The 22,644-nt window shown below is 32.1% G+C and overlaps 1 protein-coding gene and 1 long non-coding RNA gene across 3 annotated transcripts in view; one reads left to right on the forward strand and one right to left on the reverse strand.

The window, feature by feature from the left end:
* The window catches only part of LOC130891675 (uncharacterized), a 56,751-nt gene extending 39,225 nt beyond the window's left edge, over positions 1 to 17,526 (forward strand). The window contains exon 3 of the long non-coding RNA XR_009058942.1: positions 3,782 to 17,526. This is a non-coding gene — a long non-coding RNA (uncharacterized LOC130891675). The remainder of the gene's footprint in view (positions 1 to 3,781) is intronic.
* LOC130891674 (serum response factor homolog) overlaps positions 1 to 22,644 on the reverse strand; it is a 255,795-nt gene that overhangs the window by 128,603 nt on the left and 104,548 nt on the right. The window lies entirely within an intron of this gene.

Genomic DNA, 22,644 nt, shown 5'->3' on the forward strand with positions numbered 1-22,644 from the left:
GGTTGAATTATCACATGAAAAATGTCAATTCAGAATTTAACTTTGATTATGTACGGTAAACAAAATAACCAATTCATTCTATTCGGTTTACCGCAATGTATAAATAAAAAAATTAAGCCTACACCGAAATTCATGGTGAAAGGATCATTAAAATTCAGTGTTTGTATCAATATATTATGTCATATCACATTTTCTGTTTAGTCATAACACATGTTCAAACTAAAATTATTTCTTCAGGTTTTTTTTGTTGTAGAAATCTTTTATTTTTCAACATATTTCATAGCCATCATAATTCCTGGACTTTTTCATCAATTATGCAATAAAAATTGGTTTTTAAATATTTTAGTTACGTCCCTGATCGAAAGTACTATATATCTAGTGATTTACTCAACAATTACTCTGACTAATTTGTGAGAAGCATATAACGTAAGTTAAATTCTAATTCTGAAGCAATTTTACGACTTTTGCGAAATATGCAGAGATTAATGGGTGTGGGTTCAATTAAAATGCAAATTTTTGGTAGGAATTGTTGTAGTTTATGCACCGTCAAGTACAGAATTTTTTCAAACGATGTATCCTGTACAATTGATTATTGATCAAGTCCATACTTAATTATAAAACTACTACATCCTAATTAACAAAGTTATTAGAAAAATTAGAAATCTAGTACATTTGTTTCTCAATACATATCGATACTTGATCCTTTCTGGATCAAATTACACTATAAAGCAGATAATGTTGCAAAAGCTCTTACCCATCATCCAATAACTATAACCCTTTAAATTAAGTATTCACTTTGCGCACTTCGATTCCTGCTGCTTTTTTACCAAAAACTATCCCTTCTCCAAAACTCTCAAATTATATTCACCATCACACTCCATTACAAAGGAAATTTTCCAATTTTTTTTGACAGTGAAGAAATATCAGCAGCAGTGTGTGAATTACTAAAGTAATCATTCCCATACTGCGACATTTTGTGAAAAGTAGAAAATTGTGCATGAAAAATAGACAAACTGAACGTTCCCGACAGCCAGGAGTGGTCCTATGAACTGCACGACGTATTCTATTACACACTTTCTCCACGGCCCGGAATGGTCCTGTGAACTGCACGACGTATTCTATTACAAAGTTTCCCCACGGCCCGGAATGTTCCTGTGAACTGCACGACGTATATTATTACACACTTTCTCCACGGCCCGGAATGTTCCTGTGAACTGCACGACGACTTCTATTACAAACTTTCCCTACGGCCCGGAATGGTCCTGTGAACTGCTCGACGTATTCTATTACAAACTTTCCTCATGGCCCGGAGTGGTCCTGTGAACTGCACGACGTATTCTATTACACACTTTCTCCACGGCCCGGAGTGGTCCTGTGAACTGCACGACTTATTTTATTCCATACTTTCTCCACGGCCGAAGGGTCCATATTTAAATGTGCTTTACAGTTAGGATGGACCGTCCTGGGTCATCGAAACATTACCCTAAACTCCATTTGATTTTTTTTGCATGATTTCTATGACCTCTATTGTGAAACAAAAAACTTTGTGCTACCTTCACGTTACCTTCATCTAATATAATATTTTGGAAAACACATCGCACTTTTCTGTACACTTTACATACCCGTAAAAGATAGATCATCGATCAAAAGATAAAAAAGTAAACAAAATTTTGAATAATTGCAAGATTGCAAAATATGGTGCTTTGTGTTTCCATAGGACCGTCCTGTACCCTGGGAAAAGTTTCGCTTGATGAAATGATGTTTATTGATGTTCTTCTTCAAGTTTCTTTTTCTTATTGGTAAAAAGTGGTTTAAGATCTTGCGTGTACAACATCGATCTTCATTCACGTTTGTACATGTTTCTTTAGCTTTGTCCCATATAGACTCTTGGCTATTTTAGGTGTGGTCTCAAAATTATCAATATATGAAGTAAAGAACTCGTATAACAACATGAAGGATGAAATCAGTAAGTTTAGTTAGGTCAAAACATGTGAAATAGGAGTGGAAAAGATCATTTTTAGAATAGCGGACGATATGTGGTGGCTCAAAACATCCAGGAACTAAATGAATCTTTATAAGAAGCGATTGAAGACCGATATGTTCAAGGGAGAAAACCAATGACTTCCAAAACAAATCATCCAGTGGAAAGTAGGTGAAATAAGAAACCTAATTAAGAAAATATGATCAAGGTTCAGAGTGACATTAAATGGACAAATGAAGATCTGATACTGAAGCTGACGATATGTAGTGGCTGAAAACATTCAGGATCTAAATGAATCTTTAGAAGAAGCAATTGAAGACCGATATGTTTAAGGGAGGAAACCAATGACTGCCAAAACAAATCCCAGTAGAAACAAGGTGGAAGAAGTATCCCATAAGGACAGATGAATATCTGTCACTGAAGGTCTTAAAACTCAATTTATATGAAGGTGAGAAGTTATCAGTTCGAAAAAGAGGAACTAAACGTCTGGACAATGATTCTCACTAATCTATTACGGTAGTATACAGGGTAATGCAACCGTCAAGGTACAAATGATAACACAGAAAGGTGACATGACAACTCTGTCCCTGAAGACCTCTGCCACTGTCACTATACGTCGTAAATGATATGTGAGGCGCTGGTTTTATTTCTATTGAACTTCTTCTGCAATGCTTCCTGTATTGTTGATAGCTGTTATCACAAATGGGTTAAAGTTTTATGAAAAGTTTTTCTGTCCATACTTAGCGAATCTATCATCTATTTTGTTTCCTCTAGATCGAAATCCATTGCAAGGTAACTTTATTTTTCTTGCCCAGCTCGTTTTGTTTGTCCAGTATTTTGGATTGTATCATATCGAAACTTAACGGATGGTTTCTGCTAAATAAGAAATCTTGTTCATAGATCATCATTTGAAAGATAAAAAGCAAACAAAATTTTGTTCTTTCTTACTGTAAGAAAGGTCTACCACCATGAAAGGTAATGAAAAGATTTATTTCCAATGCAAAGTGCAAAAAATGATGTTTTTTATATGCTATAGGAAAGTTTTAGTTGTAAACTTAAATAAACAAAAAATATTTTTTGGCCCAGGGGAAAGTTTATGAAGTTTGGTTGGGGCTCAACATGTTAAATAAATTCCTTGATCTTGATGGCATGGGTGTATGTTCAGACGTGTTAAAGCTTCAGGTATGATGTATAGTATAAAAAATCGGGGCCGTTATTCCGTCCAACTTTCAATATTAAAATCCGGCATCGAATCATCTCAAGTCCTCAATGGACACTGCTCGTTGTCCGACAGTACGTCAAGTGAACAGATCAACACGCTTTGCTAGGAAAACATTAAAACGCCGCGTGATAAGTTTCACGCCCCTGCCTACGCAATTGGGACAAACCCGGTACCTGCTGCGCAAAATAATAAATTGGAAATGACGCCTTTTGTTCATTGACAATAACATTGCCGTCATCACGTATTTTTATTCCAAATGCCAGTTTTGAGAAATAATTATCAAAAATGGAAAGCATAAAATATTATAACAAATAATAAATTGTTTTTTAAATAAAGTTTTTAACATTGTTTGACTAAAAGAATATTTTAATTTTGTATTTTGTAATAAAGTTCGAATCAGCTATCGATAACGATCATATTTATGTAAAAAAATAAAGATCAACACTAAATACAGTGTTTCTAAAATCGTTGATAATGACCTAGTCCTAGAACGAGAAAATTAGAATCACATTAAACAACATTACTAATAATTTGTTTATCAACTACGAATAAGAAATAAACCGCCTGTTTTGTTCCAGAAATGGTACGAGTGGGCACGATCAGATAATAATTCAACCAGCATCCAACCATGATGCAACCTGCAGCACAAGTTCAAACTCCGTTGACGAATTGGAGCAACTAGATAACCAGGTTGCTGTCAAAGACAAATCTACTCTAACGTATTTAATTTAATTTTTACCAAATGCGAATCCAGCAATTAGTTCAAACATATAAAAATGATCTTAAATTATCATTCTCATTTGATTTTGCTAAATCTCCTACTGCGTATTCATATAATCAAAATTTCATTTTCAAAAAGAATAGAAGATGCATTATATAAATTAACAAAATAAGTATTTATTTTGTCATTTAATGTTCTAAATGTGAATGTAAATCAGAAAAATTGAAAATTTTTCACTTGTGTCAGTTTAGAATATGAAACTGTGTTAAAGATATGAAGATTGTTGATAAAGTTCAGTTATATTCATATCACAATTTAATATTTTTCTTTTCGAAACGATATATCGATTCTATCAAAACATATTTTATAACATGAACTGCATTATGTTATATTTCCAATTGTTTCAACTATTTCAAGTATTTTAAACTTTGCAAGGCGTTATTAACAACCTGAGAAACGTGAAGTCTATTATTATTTTCAATAATGACTGATGTTTCTATGGTCAAGTTTAAATAATCGAATTTTCAAATCGAATAGTTACCAGTTACCACAATACAATCCATGCTTTTGCCCCAACAGTATTTTTTTTCGGTTAAAAAGATGAATGCGTGTATCAAGCGCACGTCAGTCGAGCGCATCTAGCGCACATTTGCAGGTATAAAGGTAGTATATTGAAATGTAATTAAAACAAGAAAAAGAGTTAACAATAGAGTACCAAAAAGTTAATACTGTCTCACCAATGCGATTATAGTTATAGTATAACATAATCTAACCTAACCTAAATTAAACTGACCTGTGGAAAATTCAAAATATGCAATTTTTAAATTATTTTGAACCTAATACTCGAACAAAAATGCAGTCATTCATGGAAAAAATAATTTCATTTATCAATTTTTATCCAATATTTAATATAATATAATAGCATTTGCTCATTTTGGAAAATCTGCACTCACTTCGGCAGATCAAATTTTCTTGCGCACTCATCGAACGATCTCTCTGATAGTGTGCGCTAGGTGCACTAAATGTTGTTTAAATGTGCCTGTACGCTCGATGCATGTGCGCTCCTCGCACCTCACCAATAAAGATACATTTCCATTATTTTAAAAAAAATGGAGGTTCTTCACTTTAAAACATTCTAACAAACATTTTATTGGAAGGAGTGAGTTTGGATTTAACAGCTCTCAGTTGAAAAATGATATATATTTCAAGACAAAAATATGAAAACGAAGTTTGTATATACACTTGAAAACGGCACAATTCTTAGAATTCAAAATATTTCGTTAAAAGAACATTGTCAATGAGAAACTCCTTTTGACTATAAATCCATATATAACGAAGTCGATTAAGTCGACGTTCTCCAGAAAAACAAAAATCAATATTTGTCACGGCATTTAGCCAAGAAAGTTGTTTCTCAAAAACCGATCAAACTCTGTTTTGAAAAACTAGGTAATCTCATCTCTATACATGAATCAATGTATGTTGGTATATATTTTCAAAAAATAACTAGCTGAGGAAAATTGAATATAGTATTCATCCAGTTAACTCTAAGAGACTTACACGTAGACAGCTTCACACATTATTTGGTCTTCTTAGAACCCACGAAGAAAGGTTTATTCATACTCTAGAATGAGTGTATCTTCATTTAACGAACTTCTTGTATAGAATACTTCTCCATATTTATTATTATAGTATTCCTCCATTTAACGCAAAGAGATTTACACCTAGATAGCTTCACATATTATTTGGTCTACTTAGAACCCACGAAGAAATGTTTATTCATACTCTAGAATGAGTGTGTCTTCATCTGAAGAAGTTCTTACGTAGAATACTCCTTTAGTATTTAATTCCAGAGCGGCGACCATGTTTGAATTCCATTTTCAAGCACCTCAGTATCACACATTTTTAAAGGCTTCAGTCCAGATCTAATGAGTTATTTTTTCTGGTGGTATTCATATTGAAGTAAGGTAAACTTTGTTCTTTGAAGACGATAACTTGGTTATTCAAAAGATGTCACAAAGTAATTGTGTAATAGTATATACAGTGTGCTTAGTAGCTTAGTTTATTATTGTTTTGTCTTCTCCTACTTTCTAATATCACAATAAAAATCGTTACCCATCTAAAAAAAGCGAAATATGCTGAAAAAGCTAGAGAAATTGAGTAAGTAGAAGAAAAGTGAAAGAAAATACGAGCTATAACAATAAAATTTATCGCTCAAAACATCAAAACTCCTCTACTTTCTCATATCCACAATCAACATGAAAAAGATTGAACACCTAAATATTTGGAATGACCATTGGAACTGATAGAAGAAAAGTTTGGTGAACATTGCGAGAACGAAATAAATGAAATAAGTTCAAAATATTGAATGAATTGAATATTATCTGATCTGTGAGTTATATTTTGAGAATATTTATTGTCATAAAAACATATGATGTTATGTGGGTCAGCGCAACTCTGGTTGGTTCAAACTTACATTTTAATGAAATTTGATTTTGGCTGGCCGTATAGTCAAACCAGTTTTGTTGATAGGAGAAAATTATGTTCAATGCATGAAATGCAATGTTTGTGTTTACAAAAAAAGGATGATATTTAAAAATGGAATAAGAAAATTATTTTAATAATTCTATAGTGCCATTGTAGATTTAAGGCAAATACTATAATTTATGTGTACATAAAATATTCAAGTGCCATTTTAGATTTTAATCCTTATTAAGTTTAATAGATTTTTTGTACATATTAGCTGCTAGTTGAATTGTTATACCGAGTGGTGCAGAGCAACAGCATATTTTGGAATTTCATAAAGAAGTTTGATTTTAATTTATGAGCAGTATCAATTACAATTTGAAATGAGGTATTCATAATTCTCATTTTATTCCGAATCTACTTTTGAACTGTTTGACAATACATTGTTGGGTATAACTCACAATTCTAAATATACATAGCGCAACAAAATGAAATTTCTTCAATCCAGATATTTTTAACGAATGAAACTTCATTGTTCCTGTAAGAGCTACATCAACCTTGATCGGGAAGGCAAATCCAAATGAGCAAACTGTTCTGCCTCACCGTAATATTAAGTTTTAGAATAAATAAAGAAGTTCATAGTTGTCGATTCATAATTTCACACTCGAGTTTGCTCCTCCATTTAAGATTTTTATCCGTAGTTAGTATAATAGGTTTTGTATATACGGAGGCCGTTTTTTTACCTCCCATCGCTTCGTGTATACGCCACGCGGTCATGCGCAGTAGGCGACTGCGAAGCTCTCGCACTACACACGTCGCCATTATTCACATTCGGGCGTCAGTCGGCGTTGTGCTACAGTCACGAAAACCTGTCCGCCCTAGTGTTGCATAAATCCATCAGAAAATGAGTCGTGTGTATGGGGAAAACTTCATGAGTGATGGTGTTGTGCGTGAATGGTGTCGAAAGTTTAAATGTGTGCACGATGAACGGAGTCAAGGATGAAAATCTGTCATTTCAGATGACCTGGTTCAACGAGTTGACAGAATGGTTAATAAAAACCGCAGATTCACCATTACTGCTTTGTCTACGGAATTTCCAGAAGTTTCAAGCAGCAATATTTTTTTAAGAGGATATTGAAAAACTTGTCCACAGATATTACAAACGTCTCAATCTCTTTGGCATACCAGTCTTCTGATAATAGAATTATTGTTTTATATAAACTTGTCTTTTATTTATAGCCAATCGGAGGTTGATAGTTAAATGATTATACCGGGTAGAGCAAGACAAAAGCATATTTTAAAATTCAATAAAAGTAATTGTTTTTATTCTGTGAGCACAATCAAGTAGGTTAGACATGTGTTCGTCGAGGTAGCACGATTTTAGGATTATAAATTGAAATAAATATATATCACAGTCCTTGAAAAAATAAAGATCAAATTTCAATAGGTAATCTAAATTAAGTACTCATTTTTTGGAATAATCCATTTTTTTAATTAATCTAGATTTTGATTTGATTAATATTGGACCTAACAATCCAAATATGATACATTTCTAGTTATAAATCTTCCGTATTCAATTCAATTATAAATTCAAATATAAATTTTGAAATTATTGGTTCAATTATGGTAGCTAGACCAAAGTAAATACTTCGTAACGCACTTGTAGCAAAAAACAATTATTCATAGTTTCAACTTGTTAATATCAGTTCTTTCGATGATTATTTTCAAACTTCGACGTAATCTAACCAAATGATTAGTTAGTAGATTATAAGAGACACCCTGTATTATATGAACAGATTTGGTTCAATCCTAGTGCCATATCTAATGTTTAAGAATGAATAAAGGTATTAATAATTAGAATTAAACAAAATTTATATAATTTAGTAGTAACTGAATTTGTATATTCGATGTATACGGGTTTTCAATTTAAAAACTAATTATTTCTATTGAAAAAAAAGTCAATATGCAGCTCAGTGTAGTCTAGTTCTAAATACGTATCTGTAAATTTGGACGCTATTATTTGAAAACTGCCCTCAAAAAATAATAAGCTGATTAAAGTTTGAAAATGTTGAGATCATCCAAGGCCATGTATTAGAAAGCTTAACTAGTTCTTTTAGCAGTATCCTTTAAGTCGGGGTAACTAGTTTTGGAAATATATTAAAAGCGTATCAAAATGATGTACCACTTGACCTAATTTCTATTCAAAAATACGATGTTTCCAAATCTAAATATAGGTGGAATATAGTTTTATCCTACGATAATTATGTATCCTGAAGGTCAAGTAGTATAATATTATATTTGAACAGAATAAATACACATTTTGTTATTGTAAAGTACGTGATAGAGTGAGCTCATCAAACTATTACATTAAAATTACAAAATATGATTTATACAAAATCTTTCCTCGAAATTTTATCAAAGTGCTGTCTATTAGGTCAAGCAAATTAGTATTCACAATTCTCTTTAAATGTTCGCTTGTTCCCGCATATTTCTTCATTAAAATGGTTCGCTACTGATTATCCAACCTCATTAGTAATGTGAACAGGAATGATCTATCTTACAAAAAGGAAGTTATTAAATTCCAACTTTATTTAGGTGCCAGCTTCATACTGAAGGTTGGCAATCATCTGATTATTGGAAGCTGCCGCTCTTAATAATTGATTATTAAACATATTAAATCAATCTCTTGAATTTTTCAGCTACGAAAATATTATTACTAGAAGTTGAAGTCTCAGATGCTGAGGTTGTCTTTTCTTTTGTAGGGTATCGTTAATCACATTTCAAAACACTTGAGGGATCAAGTATCTATTTTCTTCATTGTGCATTTCATAGTTCAGTAAAGACAATTTATCTTTCCAGCCGTATTTTCAACTCAGGACTCAAATCCTAAATATTCAGGCACTGTTCATTTTCTTGGATCTATTCGTTCTTTATCTATAAATATTATTTGGTAACAACGAATTAAAAATCACAACAGAGCAAAACAAGGAGTTTCGGTCCGATAGGGTACAAGAGATTGGCAAGAGGCAATAAAACAGCTCTAGGAAACCTATTAAGGTCCAAAGCTATCTCAAGGGTAGAGAAGCTAAGAATTTACAGTACAGTTATAGAATTATAGTTATAGAATAAGAAAGAGGAAAACAGGATAAATGCATGAAAGAGAGGAGGGATACGAGTGGAACAAGATAAATAGAGAAGAAGAATGAATGCAGAAATTAAAAGGTTATATGATCAGTCAGACTGCGTTTGGGGCATATAACCACAATGGAAGAAAACAGATGCGTGAAAATAGCCTTGATAAGAAGAAGAGGGCGTCCACATAGGAGATGGCTAGATGCTTGTAAGGAAGACTTACAAAGTTAGGAATAGCGAACTGTTGCAGCCGTGAACAAAGGGAGTCAGAGAAAAGAAATGAGCCGTGGGCCTATACGGCCTGCTGGGAGGTTTTGGGATAAGTCTAGCAACAATTAATAAAATTACGGGCACGGGTCTTCGAACTTTTGGAACTCGTAAATTTTGAAACGCGAATAACTAGAAAAATAAGAATTCGAAAAAAACTGCACGAACAAAAAATGAAGAGCACATAATTTTCTATAAAAAAGGTCTTCAGTCACTTTTTCGTTGCAACCACTATTTCTACTCTAACTCTTGGAAAACTACATCGTTTTGAAAAAATCAATCATGTTGTTTAAGATCTCTATTTTCTACTCTGGCAATTAAGCATAATTTTCGACTTTTTTCGGAAATCTTGCGAGATGAAGAGGTATATTGACCACATAAGCACTTGAAGTTTCAATGGATATATTTCAACACTTGCCATATAAACAATCAAATCCAACGAGAGATTTATCGTTCGTGTTATTATCAATATTTTCATGTATGTAATACACATGAACTATTTCTTGGTTTCAAATGAACTAACTTTTAAAAAACTATCTTCGTTCTCGGTTGATTATTATTTCAATTTCACAAAAATGTGGGTACTCATTTTGAAGCTTAGAATCTCAGCTCCAAATGTATACAAAAACATTCTCAGGATGATGTTAGGAACAAATACCTGAGATACTTTATTGTAGAGAATCTTGTATTCTACATTTTTTGTTACGGGAGTTTTTTCGAATTCGTCATAGTTTTCGAGTTATTCGCGATTCAAAATGTTTTTGAGTACATACACCTATTTTACGGTGAAAATTTTGAGGTTAGGAAAAATGCTTGCAGACAGACCAATCTGTAGAGAATTTTGTGCTGTACATTTTTTACAGCACTTCGAATTTCTCATAATTTTCGCGTTTCAAAAATTTCGAAAATACGTGACAGTTATTTTGTTAATTGTTGCTAGACGTATTCAGTATCCCAAAACTTTCTAGAATCTAGAAAATCCCCAATTTAATTTAAAGCTTTAGCTCAAAATCGCCCAATTTACCTGTACTATTTAGCATTTTCCTTTTTAGGAATCGTTTCAAATATAAATGACAACTAGTCTTGGGACATTATTGCTTTCAATGCAATTTCATCATACCTGATTGATTTTTCGGTTTTCATTGTGTCTAACACATGTACAACCTCCATTTTGTTATATCCGAAACTTCATCTCCTTGGTGTTCGTAAAGGTTATTTGTCTTTCTCCATCTTCGAATAGTTCTGACCGAAGTAAAATAGTAAAAAACGCAATAAATTATGAGTCAGATATATTTTTTTAAAAACTCAACTTCCAAAAGTGAACACCTGGACAGGAAATCCAGTAAAAACGACCAGGATTCTAATATTTCAGAAATTTTCTCAATGATATTGTTGATCGAGGTACCTAACATCATAATTCATCATACTCTATATTTTCATATTATACAAAGTTACGTAAAAGTGGTCAATGAACACATATCTATAATGTAAAGTTCCAGGACTTTTCGAGTTAACCCCCATGATCTTAATGTTCGGAAACTAGTCCAGATCACGTTCATTGTTGTTAGGAAACTGAGTTAATCGGGTCGTAGTCATTTATTATGATTCTTTCTACCCTTGTAGACTGGTGAGTAAATATGATTAGTTGACGGGTTGTTTCATTTGTCTATGGTTTCTTCAATTTTAAAAATTGTTTCTTTAAACGGCTGTTTCATAATTTTTTTGTGAGTAGTTTTACTTGTCCAATGAGAAAATTTCAATAAAGTACAATTAGAACTGTTATTAATTACAATATTCAATTATCAAAAATAGCTGATACATTATAATTTTTCTCGCCATAACATTGTAGTTATATACTTGACTAATCGAAAGTACTGGGAACATACAATTAAGTAAATTACTATAATAATATGAATGTGGTAATAACCTACAACCGAAGTTGATTCTACCAAAATAAACAGGGCTATTCATGGGTGTATTGAAAAGGAACAAGCGCGACTCTGATTGGCGATAGAAAAATTAAGTACGTACCAATCTTATTTTAGTAGTGTCAATTAATTTATTAGTATCTATAATAGAAGACTGGATGAAAGCTAGTAGTAAGACTAACTTGATGACACGCCTGTTCATGTTTGAAAATAAAATTCGAATAATCAGAAATAACTGTTATTTAAATTTTATTTGATTTTGAGGTGTGTTTATCTTTGAAAAATTAGCCGCAATTACATGTAATTGAATTTAGTGTGATTAATCTATTTATATAAATTGCAAAGACAGTTTTTTCATGTGAAGAATTGGGTAAAATAGTTGTTTTAAGTCAAGCCCAACGTTGAGATCTGAATTTTATATTTACTGTTCACAAAAAAGCATTAGATCCAGATCCAGTGACTAATTTTAGGTGGTCATTTCAAAAGTCACCAAACCTTTTTCCAGTAAATCCTCTATACCTATTGAAAATGAAAAGCCACTTCTTGCAGCCATGTGTGGCTGGAGTAGACTACCTTAAAATTTTAAGGAAGGTAAGAAATAAGATTTATTAGTGCTTCTAAATATTGTTGATGTTAGGTCTCTTTGTTTAAAGATTAGTTTTTTTTCAATATTTTTTGAGAGATTGATAAAAAATTAAATATATTTTGATTTCGCCAGAGCGAAAAACGTGTGCAAGTGCAAGTAAGACAAAAATATGTAAACCTGCGGGTTAGAATGAGTACGCTTATTGGGAATCTGTGGACTTCATTAGTCGTAGATTTAAAATGATACATAATGCAATAGATTTTTTTTAATCTTGTTGAAACATCACTTTTGAAATATTTTTCTGTACCTTTGACACAGATATTCACAAGGGAAAATATTAAACCGTGTATTATTCTAAGTATTATTTCATTTTAGGAATGAAAATTCGTAGAAGTCTATTGCTGTTACTTGTATCTGTGACATACCTTTATATTTCTTATTATACATTTTAAATGTCTTAACACAGTTATGTATAAAAAGTAGGGATCCTCTAATGGTTTGGAGTGTTGCATACGATTCAACATCTCAGTATAGTTTTTTCAATATCATTTGCAAAAAACTGTTATGGGAGGAACAATCAATAAATAACATCAAACAAACTGTCAGTCCACGTGGACTCATTGTTTACCAATGAAAACATCGAATCGTAAGCATAAATGCATTTCTATTGGTCGAAGCTGTCGAAAGGTACAATTTCTTTGAAATTTTCCTGCGATAAGCAGTGGCGTGGCTTGGCGAGATGCATGTAATTTATAAATTTCTTTAAATAAATAGAAATATGGCGACCATAGGCGAATGAAGACAATTAAATTGCTCAGTTTAGTGAGAATAAAGACAAGTATGAATTTAATAATAAAGATTTACAAACACAGCAGTTATTTTAAATATATTTGAATGTTTAAAAAAGGAAAATATTCAGCAAACTGAAAATGCAATTATAATAAGAATTGCTGAATTCGCTAGAGTAAATAAATTTTCCATTTATCGAGTAGTGACGAAAGGGGTTGCTGTGGATCCTTTACAGAACCGAAAAACATGTAAAGAAAAACTGAAATCAGTTGACAAATCTATATAAAAAGAACAGACATTAAAAGTAATATATCAAAAGGTAGCAGTTTATTCAGAATACAATTACACCAGTTTAGAAATGTCAAGTTTTGTCAGCAAGTGGTTTTAAACACAAAAAACTGAATAAATGGATGGCAATAACAATCGTCAAGGATAGTTCGATGGCGACAAGATTATTTGCGTCAAATGAAAGACTAACAAAGTTCTAATAGACCAATGGTGTACAAAAAGAGCTAAGTTCACGTCTAGCACCCTGTTTAAACCAAACGCGCTTACAGGCAGATACATTTTACTCGTCTATTCACGTTTTATAATTTAATATTCAGTTGTAGCGAGTTATTTATGTATTTACGACTATGGTAAATCAAACAAAATTGTCGGCAAGAATTTATATAATCTGCAATTGATATTGGAAGAACTATAGTTGTTTACAAACATTTTTGGAGTGCAGTTCAGTTTCACTCGTGCGTCGATCTCGATATTTTTGTTAAAGATTACAAAATATTCAAGTAGAGACAATTTTAAAGTAACGTGAGGTATATTTCTACATGTGTTGATTTGCATACTTCATCAAATAATAATTTAGACTCGTATGCTATAGACTTGTTAAAAGGAATTCAGTTTTTCAAAAATTATGTATGTGTAGTAATTTTTGAGGTAGACTAAGGTAGGGCATGGTAAAAAAAAGGTTGGGAAACATTTTCCAAATATTGAGTTACTCAGTTTACTTGATGATTTTAGAGATAAGAAATATTAATTCAAATTTTTATGATTTCTTTGGGGAAGATGTTTCTTTGATATGTCTAGAGTCGCTCCTACGCCCGGATCTGTAGAATATTTTTTATCTGATCAGCATCGGTCGGTTAGTATCAAAGTATCAAAGCTGATTTCTCATTCAAATTTTTAATAAGAAACCTTTTTTCGATTAAACTCCGATGTTTAACGTAGATATAAAACATTTATAAATTACAAATTCGAATTTTCTATTTCGAATAAACAACCTGTATATTTAAGATTATAGTTTATTTATGTAGAATGTCAAATAAGATTGGAGGATAAAAGTTACTGATATCTGTGATTGACAAGGCTGGTATTAGAGCTACCATGATTCCAATTACAAAGTATAAAGAGTTAAGATTTATACTCTGAGAAAAACGTTCTAATCTATACGAGTAATTTCTATTAAACGTTGAATAATTATGATAATTGAGTGTTTTTTTTTCAATTTCTGATCTGATGAAGTTTCATAAACTCGTAAAATCAATTTATCTACAAGTATTTGAAACTAAATTCAAAGAATTTTTCATTTCCGCTTTGTTTTATCAGGAAAACCATGCTTTGAGATTTATTTTTGATTTTACATGTATCGCATCAAGGTAGAGAGTTAAACACCGAAATTTAGATCTGATTCCACCCTCTCACTAATGTCAAATACCTCGCCAATGCCTAGTTGACGATGAGGCTTGGCTTTACTTTGATAATTTTCTTATTTTCGTGTTTTACGAGCGAAGTATAAAACGTTGGATTTTTGTAATTTGCATTCATCTCAGAGCTAGAGTTTTATATAGATTTCATAGGTATATCTCGGAAAAAGCAGTTACAGAAACTATAACTTGCTCCGAAAAGCTATGGATGAGTTGGGAAATCGTGACGTAATGTACAGATTAAAGAGTTTTTGGAAAACTAATTGAAAATCATACATATAAAAAACACGTGTTAAAATGTTATTATTTGATATTTATATGTATCTCTCTGCGTAAATTTTAAATTGCAGTTGGTTTGTTTGAGGCTGTAAATATCATGATGAATAATTTTTAAACAGACATTTTGGGTACAAAAAATTTGTAAGCAAGAACTTGATTACTTTGTTTATTACAATTACTTCACATTATCCAATACTATGACGAAATTAATAATAAATTAAATCCAGAATTTGATAGAAATTATCTTCAAAAGCACAGGCATCCATTTTGTTTTTTTTATGAAAATCGTTGGTACACTTTGGCACATATTCTGTACAGAACCTTCTTAACCGCCAATATGGGTTATCATTAATCATTGAATGAAGATTTTTCGCAATTGGAGCCTAATAAATATATTATAGGCAATTAAATATTCATTCAAAAACTCAAAGTTAACAAGAGTCACTGAATCCTACGAGAGTAGCTACTTAAGATTTGATAACTATAAAAACAAATATTTATAATTGAATATGTCTTTATTGTTTTTTAAAATATTCTCCATTAAGATCAAGACACTTTTACAGGAGACCACCAAGTGCTTTGAGCGGCATTTGGTTCGAAGTGCTTCGTGCGCGAACAACTTTTATTGGATTTGACTCCTCTTGAAAGACCCATACAGTCGATTATTTAGTTTCTATCTATGTCTTTTGAATCGATACGAGCGTTTTTGAAGCGATTGTGAAATTATCATGTCTACAACGGGAACAAATCTTTCTGACAGCCAAATTTTAACGAAATATTGAATGTATGCGAGTGGCACTAATGACCAATTATACACTAAAATATTTGCGATTTAATACATTTTTTTCCAAGACAAATGTTTCAAGTAACTCTAAACTGCTGGACCATTAAAAGTTTCAATTTTTATGCAATATCAGATTTGATTTGATGTAGCCTCAAAACTCAAGTAACAACACTCGAACAAATTTTCTAGTCACTTTAAATTAACCACGTATTAAATGAATGATTTAAAACATAATATATTTCAAGTGGTATATTGTTAAAAAATAAGTAGAATAAAAACGAACCAAACTCAAAAACAACAAGAAATATCGATATCTACTATTTAATGATATATCGGGTTGGCGAATAAGTAATTTCGGTTTTGTAGCATAAAATTAAACACATTTTTTAAAACAAAAAATAATCAATTATACATTTCCCAATTTGATCAATGACTTTTTGCCATCTTACTTTCAGCTTCATGATTCCGCGCTCATAAAATTTCTGGTCCTTATCAGCAAAAAAACTGAACCATGTGCAATTGAAGGTCATAGTAAACAAATGAATGGTAATCAGATCGTCCCATATCAGGCTTGTATGGGGGATGTGGCATCACTTCCCAGCCAAGCTCCAATAGTTTCCCACGAGTTACCAAAGATGTGTGAGGTCTTGCATTATCATAGTGAAGCACTGAACCTTTCTGATTTTACAATTCTGGTCGTTTTTCTTTGATTGTTTCATCCTTCATTATTCATTAATTGTTGACAGTAAACATCCGAATTGTTCTTTTGGTTCTTTAAAAGCAGCTTAAAAAACCACAACATCTTTGTAATCTGACAGCAAGAGTTGTGTTATTTTTCAGCTTTCGATGTGGTTTGTGCTAGTTCATCGTGTTTTTCAATTCATGAGGTATCCAAATATCAAGCTTCTTAACTAGCCTAAGACATTTCAAGTGTTGCAGCTTATTCGCAACCTCTTTAACAGTGATGAGGATCCCCTTCAATTATGACTTTGATTTGGACATCAACTTCAGTAGGCCGACCAAAACGTTGCTCATCTTGGAGTTAAGCAATCAGCACTCATTACTTTGTGAGCCACAGCAGCCTTTTTTCCTTTACGGAAATAAAAATGTAAAATGTGCCGAAAATTACTGCACTACATTTAAAATTAACTTAAAACTAATAGCTTCAATGAAAATTTGCTTCTAAAGTTACTTCAATGTGACCAGTATCACGTGACAAACAGCAAAGTATAGCACTAACAGAAATTATTCAAAAAATAAAGCAAAGCTCTCTATCAGTAAACAGCGAAAGTACTTAGATGCCAACCTTAAATATCGTATGTATAAACTGAATTAGTGTAGTGCTTAAAAAATATTTTGAACATAGCTACTGCACATACTCTATGTGGATAATTCGAAGCTAAGAATATCTTAGATGTTTCGAAATTCACCAACAAAGCTATATCTCCAAAATCACAAATTTCTTTATTTCCTATTAAATTAATGTATATTAGTGTAAATGTAAGTAATTAACATAAAGTTTATTGATAATGTTGTTTTCATATAGACATTTCTAGATAAGAAATTTATCTATAGTTAGGCTGAAGTATAGCTTTAAAATTTATATCTTGTAAGATTGGATCTGTATATGTTTTCGCTTATAAATAAATTCAAGTTTTTTTTCCACAAGAAGTATTTTATTCATTTTCTACCTTTTTTGTCCTTATTATTATCGATGATGAGTTGCCAACATTTAGATATGCATCTCTAAAAGACTGGACTCAAAACATAAATTGCTCAATTTGAAAAGTGGGCATATATAATTTATATAGGTACAGGAATTGACAAGAATGTATTAATATCATCAAATAATGTTATGTTGAAGCACCGAGGGACTGATGACATCAAAACGTGATCAAAAGTATATGTAAAGTTTTTATTATTAAAAACTATCTATTGCGGTTTTTGAAATAAACAACAATTTATGATAATTTGTATCAAATAAACTATCACCGCTATCACTCATTGTGAACTAATTTACGTCTTTTAAGGAGAAAATAATTGATTTACATATGAATTCCACCTCATCAGGTGGCGCTTAAACTTTTGGAATTTCTGACGATAATGCTTCCAATCATTACTGTGGTAATTTTCTTAAGCTAGTAATAATTGCTTCGGATGAAACTAATAAAATAGTCTTTAGTGAATTGCATGAATTGCAAAAGAAATCACACGTGATCTATGAATTATTGCGTGCATTGTAACTGACATATAATACCACAAATATTGTTATAAATGCAAAGTATATCTGCGTTTTTCAACTTCGCTTCTATTCTTAGTTTTTAGTACTGACTTTCTGTCAACTTTGCATCAACAAAGATTGCCAATGCTTCATTTGGCGTATGAACCATTTTTACAATTTTGTCACGATTCTTCCAAGCTTCTTAATCTTGGAAGTCATCGCGGGCGTAGTATTCGTTAGTTATGAAATCAGTTTCGACGCTTCAAATTTCCACCTGTTCTGAAGCAGATTTTGTTTAACTTCTTTGAGTTTTCTCGTTACTTCGGATCGTCTCATGCGAAAAGTTAATGGTATTTCATCAAGCAAATAAGCCATAGGTAATGAATTCTATTTTCTTTTCGAAAATACTAACCACAGCTGATAAATACTACGTCTCAGAGACTATGGGCTCCAGATATTAAATGATTGTGTTGGCAACATTCTGAATATGAATACTTTTACCCCAGTTCTTGTAAATGGTGACCAGATTCATACGCTTCAAAGGAAAAACTTTAAAATGAAATAACCGCATATTCCGTTTCACAAAAATTACTATATTTAGAAAAGGGGCAAATTTGGGCAGATAATTTTTGTCTAGCAGAGTCTATATACTATGCTCTTATATTTAAACAAAAAATTGAGACGGAGCTAGACGTGACTAATTTTGTATCTCTGCAAGAAGTTTACTATTTATTATTTTTTCGTTGACTTGAATTTTCTAAAAAAAATAATTTATATATTAATATTAAGCTACATACCTAGATACCTTACACCAATAACTAGTAGATATCCAAAAATGTATATTTCAAAATTTTCTTTAGATATTTACACACGTGAACACTGCACGCACAAACGTTTGATGCGTACATCCAAGTGACCAAAAACAAGACTAACCGACGTTTCAGGTTTCAGATTTATTTACATAACAATTTGAACTTTTGGCCAGGTTTTCACCGCTGTGGAACATTTACCAGGCAAAATTGTCGGTTTTTGATTAGGTAGTTCACACTGAATGAGAAAAAGTCACATTTAGGCAGTATCCTACTATAGTAAACGTTCTGGCTTGCATTTTTTTGGTTGTGCATGTTAATAAGATTTTAACACGTTTAGCTCCGGTGCGATTCAATGGACCGCAACTGCACTTTCTCCACTACCAAGAGCGGTCTTATGGACCGCACGACGTATTTTATTTCGTATCTTTTCCGCGGCACAAAGAACCATATTTAAATGTGTATTACAGTTCGGTTGAACCGTCCTAGATCCTTGAAACATCAGAATCAGTAATTTCTATATTCTTTTATGGAGAATATAGGCATTTTTCATTTCTGTCTCAAATAACAGCTCAACAGCAATTTTTCTACGCACAATCAACGTTCTTCTGAAAGAACTGTTGAATTTACCATTTTATCAGATGGATCTATAGAAAATTTGCCTTTGTTATAGTCGACCATGGCTTAAGGCTTCCCAACCATTCCTGATCGTCTGTCAATGCTTATTGTCTCATCAGCATACTTTGTAAAAAGCATCAATATCCTTCCATTTTAGTATTGTTATTCCTTCATCGTTTCTTCATTTCTTCAGCTTCTTTTGTACAATGTCTATGAGTAGTCCTATTTTTTCACAATGTCCACAATAAATGGGTTTAGTTTCCTTGCAGCTTTTCGCCTAACTACAAACTTGTATAATACACACAAAAACATCAATTCTTGCACTTTCTTTTCGAAATTAATATTTTTATTATTTTTCCTTCCCCATATAGAGTGTAGAAACACCCAAAAAAATTTGTCCCTGTTGAAAGTTGATTAATTTTGGTGGTGCACATCGTGTTAAGAACTAATATAAGACAAATTTTGCATGATAATGTTTACTCGGCACACATCAATAGAAATTCAAGAACAGTAAACAGATTTATGTATACGAATTGAATCTTCGAACAAGAAATAAATCAGATAACCACAGAAATATTACAAAACACTAGTGAAAAATTTTAACATCGAAATGAAATGAAAACTGTTTCTATTTGGAGCCTATAATACCTATAATAATTTTGATTATGACTAAAATTGGGAAAAATCCATTTTGTTCTATAATATTATTATTATTTATGTTAGACGTTAAACAATTTATTGTATAATATGAGCATTTTCAGTATTTTTAAGTCGCATTTATAATAACGTACACAATGACAACTATTTAAAAAGATCTTCTGCGCTGGTTTTTTATTGCGACTCAAAAATTATATAATCACACAATAGATTTCAGAGAGAAATGCTTTATTGTCAAAAAATTGCCAAAATTTGTAGACAAAAGCTTGTAAAAACTAAAAAACAAAAGCAAAAATTAAACCATTACGCAGCATCCTCGGAATTGAATATTATTATTAGAATAGAAGTCGTTTATAGAGGCACTTTCCAGTTAATATGCCCTCAAATTATTACGGAATGCGAAAAAAGATAATATTGATTTGATTTCACTTAGCAAGTGATTGTGCAATTGTAAAATATTGAGCTCTTAACTAATTCTCTACGTGGAGTATGTCGATAAAGGTTGTGCTCCGCGAAAGAGTCAGAAATTCTAATCTTTTAAAGTTCCTGCAGAGAACCCTGCTGTTTAGTCCGAGTAAATATCTAACAGCTCTCAGTTGTAGTTTGAAGATTCGCTCAAACTGAGTCGTGTACCACACGTACTCCAGAAAGAAAGAGTATATCGGCAATGCGACTCATTAAGGGCATAATAAACTAATAAGGAGGTGGATAAATTCAATTCTTTCGACTAATCTCAACGCAAAGCAGGAGGAACTTAATTTTTTACATAAGGCGCAAATATCTACCTTCCATTTCAACGAATTTTCATTAAAAAGCCCTAATAATTTGAAGATTCAACGACGGTGGTGTTATTTTTATATGATAAAACTTTAGTTTTAGAAACTTGAAATTAGAATCGCACTATAAATTAAGGGTGATTAGGTCACTAGATATGGTCCTACGAAGTATCGTGAGATAAGGGTTGCTACAAGTGAAATAAAGAAGAGAAATGTGATGATTTTCAAGCAGCGTGTAAAGCTAAAAACCAATATTTCCAAATGAAAATCATTTGAAAGTAAGACTTCAAAGGTAAGTGCATGCGTTCTTGTTAAGAAAAGAACTGATAAAGATGATAAGAACCACCTTGAACTAAGGAAATAGTTTTTCGCTGGAAAAAGCCTTCGAGAAAGTCTATTTTAAGAACTACGAAAAAATGAGAAACCGAAAAAGAAATATATTTTCTTTGGATGAAACATGATTAATGAGAGACATATACCAAAAAAATTTTGACAAGATGAAACTATTACAATTCGAAGAGAGTCTTCTTCAAATAATTTATCTACTGGTTTAAATCCATCAACAGGAAAGGGACGCAGACTGATAATAGTACACATCGGCAGTTCAAACGGTTTTGTTAAAAGTGGTTTATTGACTTTTGAATCTAATCCTTCTGGTGACTACCCTAAGAACATGGAATGTTTTCAAAGAATGGTTCGAACTGTATAATAGTAATAGATAATGCAAGTTAATACTCGAGACTTGGAAAAATTGCCCAATCAGTGATTAAAGAAAGATTTATAGAATTTCTGAATAAATTATAGAACAAATCTTAATATATATAAATCTCGTGTCACAATGTTTGTCCTCAATGGACTCCTAAACCACTTAACCGATTATAATAAAATTTGCACACCATGTGCAGTTCGATCCAACTTGAGAGATAGGATAGTTTAAATCTCAAATTATAGTCGCAATTTTAATTTATTGCTAATTATTCGTCTGTTATTATTTGACAGTCAAAATTATCTGTTAAAATTAATAATGTCAAATGCCACCGAAAAAATCTAACCTCAACAACGCGTGCACCAGAGAGGCACGACGCAAACGTGTTGTTGAGGTTAGATTTTTTCGGTGGCATTTGACATTATTATTTGACAGTCAAAATTATCTGTTAAAATTAATAATGTCAAATGCCACCGAAAAAATCTAAACTGAATAACGCGTGCACCAGAGAGGCACGACGCAAACGTGTTGAAAGAGCTCAGCAATTACCAGAACAAATCGAAACAAGAAATGCAGCTCAAAGAATCAGGACTGCAGAAAGTCGTGCACAAGAATCTCAAGAACAGCGTGACGAACGTCTGCGACAGAATATTACGAGAACAAGAGCGGCACGAGAACGAAACATAGCTACAGTACGAGTACTAGATCGACAAAGGCAACGGATCAGCCGCTCATTAACACGTGCATCATTCGTTCGGCTTGCCTTTGAATATGCACCAGATATTAACTACTCAGCGCATTCAAAAATTGCTATCGGTGGAATGGATAAAGTATGTCAATATTGTCAGGCATTGAAATTTCGGAATGAAGCAGCCGGCATGTGCTGCGCATCAGGAAAAGTTGTGCTGTCACCTCTACCCGCTCCGCCGGAGCCTTTATTATCCCTTCTTACTGGCAATTCAGATGATTCCAAATTATTTTTGCGTAAGATACGCAAATTTA

Source organism: Diorhabda carinulata, chromosome 3, assembly GCF_026250575.1.
Source record: "Diorhabda carinulata isolate Delta chromosome 3, icDioCari1.1, whole genome shotgun sequence".
Taxonomy (NCBI): domain Eukaryota; kingdom Metazoa; phylum Arthropoda; class Insecta; order Coleoptera; family Chrysomelidae; genus Diorhabda; species Diorhabda carinulata.